Source organism: Physeter macrocephalus, chromosome 1, assembly GCF_002837175.3.
Source record: "Physeter macrocephalus isolate SW-GA chromosome 1, ASM283717v5, whole genome shotgun sequence".
Lineage (NCBI taxonomy): Eukaryota > Metazoa > Chordata > Mammalia > Artiodactyla > Physeteridae > Physeter > Physeter macrocephalus.
Genome location: NC_041214.2, coordinates 43988439 through 43992659, shown reverse-complemented (window position 1 = coordinate 43992659; position 4221 = coordinate 43988439).

Sequence of the window (4221 nt, the reverse complement as noted above, 5' to 3'; positions counted from 1 at the left end):
GTGGGATCTTCCCGGACTGGGGCACGAACCTGTATCCCCTGCATCGGCAGGCGGACTCTCAACCACTGCGCCACCAGGGAAGCCCACAAATGTTTTTAAATGGCATCTAGAATGGTGAATCCTTTCCAGGAAGTTTTCAATTTGCTTTACGCAGATCCATCAGAGGAATTACAGTTATAGCATCACAAAATATATTTCTTAACTAATAAGACTTGAAAGTCTAAATGACTCCTTGATCCATGGGCTGCAGAATGGATGTTGTGTTAGCTGGCATGAAAACAATATTAATCTTGTTGTACCTGTTAATCACTCCATCAGAGCTCTTGGGTGACCAGGTGCATTGCCAATGAGAAGTAATATTTTGAAAGGAATCTTTTTTTCCAAGCAGTAGGTCTCAAGAGTGGGCTTAAAGTAATCAGTAACCGTGTTGTAACCAGATGTGTTATCATCCAGGCTTTGTTTCATTTACAGAGCATTATAAATGCAGCATAATTCTTAAGGGCCCTAGGATTTTAGGAATGATAAATGAGCATTGGCTTCAACTTAAAGTCTCCAGCTGCATTAACCCCTAACAAGAGAGTCAGCCTGTCCTTTGAAAATTTTTTTTTTTTTTTTTTTTTTTTTGTGTGGTATGCGGGCCTCCCTCTGCTGCGGCCTCTCCCGTTGCGGAGCACAGGCTCCGGACGCGCAGGCCCAGCGGCCATGGCTCACGGGCCCAGCCGCTCCGCGGCATGTGGGATCCTCCCAGACCGGGGCGCGAACCCGGTTCCCCTGCATCGGCAGGCGGACGCGCAACCACTGCGCCACCAGGGAAGCCCTGTCCTTTGAAAATTTGAAGCCAGGCATTGACCTCTCTCTAGCTATGAAAGTCCTAGATGGCATCTTCTTCCAATAGAAGCTTGTGTTGCCTCCATTGAAAATCTCTTGTTTAGTGTAGTCACATTTGTTAATTATCTTAGCTAGATCTGGATAACTTGGTGCAGCTTCTATATCAGCACCTGCTGCTTCACCTTCCATTTTTATGTTATGGAGATGGCTTCTTTCCTTAAACGTCATGAACCAACCTCTGCTAGCTTCATACTTTTCTTCTGCAGCTTCTTCATCTCTCTCAGCCTTCATAGAATTAAAGAGAGCTAGGGCCTTTCTCTGAATTAGGCTTTGGCTTAAGGAAATGTTGTGGCTGGTTTGATCTTCTAACCAGACCACTAAAACTTTCTCTGTATCAGCAATAAGGCTGTTTTGCTTTCTTATCATTATTGTGTTCACTGGAGTCACACTTTTAATTTCCTTCAAGAACTTTTCCTTTTCATTCACAACTTGGCTGTTTGGTGCATGAAGCCTAGTTTTCAGCCTACCTGTGCTGTTGACATGGCTTCATCACTAAGCTTAACCATTGCTAGCTTTTAATGGAAAGTGAGAGATGTACTACTCTTCCTGTCACTTGAACACTTAGAGGCCATTGCAGGGTTATTAATTGGTCTAATTTTAATACTGTTGTGTCTCAGGGAATAGAGATGTCGAGGAAATGGAGAGAGATGGGGGAATGGCCATCAGTGGAACAGTCAGAACACACGCAACATTTGATTAAGTTTTCCATCTTACATGGGCACAGTTCATGGTGCCCCAAAACAATTACAAAAGTAACATTGAAGATCGCTAGTCACAGATCACCGTAACAAATATAGTAATCATGAAAAAGTTTGAAATATTGTGAGAATTCCCAGGATGTGACACAGAGACATGAAGTGAGCAAATGCTTTTGGAAAAATAGTGCCAATAGACTTGCTTGATGCAGCATTGGCAGAAACCTTCAATTGTAAAAAACACAATATCTATGAAGCACCATAAAGGAAAGCTCAATAAAAGGAGGCATGCCTGTATATGAGAGCATAGAGCTAGAATAATTCAGCTGCTTAAGCATACTCTTTTGAGATATAGCCATTTGTATACATTTTAGTTTGCCTTGGAAATTAATTTCATTGTAAGAAAAATAAAACAACTTAAACAAATTTCAATTTAAACTTTTTCTTTGCAAAGCAGTTAGGGAATCTACCCAATACAGGCATACCCAGGAAAGCTGGTGGTGTAGTTCAGAAGCTTGAGAGCTAACAAGATGATGGTGGAGATTCTAATCTGAGTTTGAAGACCTGAGAATTGGCAGTAACAGGGGCCGATTAATTTCCTAGCTTGTGCAGTCAGACAGAGAATGAACTAAATTTTTCTTTGCATTTTAGTTCTACTCAGGCCCTCAAATGATTGGATTATGCCCACGCACATTGTGTATGGGACCTCTGCTTTACTCACTACACGGAATCAAATGCTAATATCTTCTGGAAACACCCTGTAGACACACCCAGAAATAATGTTTAACAAGCTATCTGGGCATGCTGTAGCCCAGTCAAACTGACACATAAAATCAATCAACACAATGGTTGTTGTGGATTTTGTTTGTTTGTTTCACACTTTAAATAACAACATTTATAAAAATACTATCTTGGATTTGTACCATCATATGTAACTCTCCCTCTCCCAGAAATTAATATCAAGACAGACTTGTATATAATTTTCTCTCTTCATTTTATCTTCTCAACCACCATCTAACATAGAAATCCCAGTCTATTTCTGGGTGAAATGAGACTCAGAAGATTTGTGACTTGCCCAAACTCTTGTATAAGGACAGAGAAGGAAGAAAGTAAGTGAGATTTTGCTATTGGGCTACTGTTCACATTGATGGTTTCTTTGGAAGTCCCAGCATGTGTTTACCAAGTGGCTGCACATTTAAAGACAGCACGTCCTTTCAAGCTGGTAGTGGGGTAAAGCAAAATTTTCCACACTACTACACATTTATGCCAGCTGATAACTTACATTCTTTTTTTTTACTGAAACAATTATTCACCAAGGGTGGAGTAGGGGCTGGTGTGATCATGGCCAGGATAGGGAATGGAGGGGCTGGCCTTCCTGGCATCAGTGAGACCTTACAGATCTTACACAGTAAGTGTGCAAATTTTGCCCAGATAGTTGATGGAGGAATTAAAATATCAGGGCCCTCATGTTCCACTGCAGGCAAAAACATAGTCAATAGGATGTGGACCTAAATTTGAGAATTAAAAAGAAGCAAATAGTTAAAGATTTCTAAAGGTCTTGCAGTACATGGATATTAGGGTCAATTTACATGGTACGCTCTATACCAGTAAATATATATTAAGGATATTACTGTGCAAATGCAGTGAGGTGTGGACTGTGAATCCTACTCTCTAAATAGATAAACAAATTTTTCATTTGGTGAATTTTCTTTTTTAAAAAAACACCAAACTTACAATTTTCCACACCATTTTCTATTCTTGAGAATTTCCACTGACCCCATAGAAATGTCATGACACTGACATTTAAAACTAACATATAGGAAATAACTTAATCCATGTCATGCCCAAACCTTCATAGTATTTTGTATTGGAAAATAATACTTATTATATCCAGAGACACTTTGAATTTGGACTGAAAGCAGGAGCAGGAACTTTTATCAGCATTTCTATGGAAAAATAGTTGAAGTACATCACCTGTGCTTTCAAACGTACAACAGCCTTGTCTAAGGGGATTATAAAGGCTCCTTGCTTCCCTTATCTTATGTCACTTGTTGACTTAAAACCACCACCATTTTGTTTTTGTCGTTCACCCTTCTTAGAGTCAGGAATTGAGACAGGGCAAAAGATGGATTGTGTCTTCCCACAGTGTTTAGGGCTTCAACTTGTCGAGCCCAAACAGTCAAGAGCTCCCTGTGACTGCTCCATTGAAGTCATGTGTCTGGGGCCTCAGTTCTGTCTCTGGGCTAGTTTCCTTCATTCTTTTCCACTTGCCCCGCCCGCATGTGGTAAATTGAGCTTACTCATAGTATGAGCATCTCAAGAGGGAAGGTTCTAGATGGGAAGACACAAGGTGAACGTGCTTATCAAGCCTTTGCTTATGTCACACTTATTAATGTCCCATTGACCAAAGCAAGTCACTTGGCCAAGTCCAGAGTCTGTGTGGAAGGGGGCTATACAAGGGGTGAGTGTGAGAGGCACGGTTCATTGAAGGCTACCAATGGAACAGTCTATTTCAGCTTCAGAACCTATGGTCTAGATGCCATATGTTGAATCTTAATGCCCAATGTGCTGTTATTAGGAGGTGAGGCCTTTGGTAGGTGCTTCAGTCGTAAGAGTGGAGCCCTCACGAATGGGATTA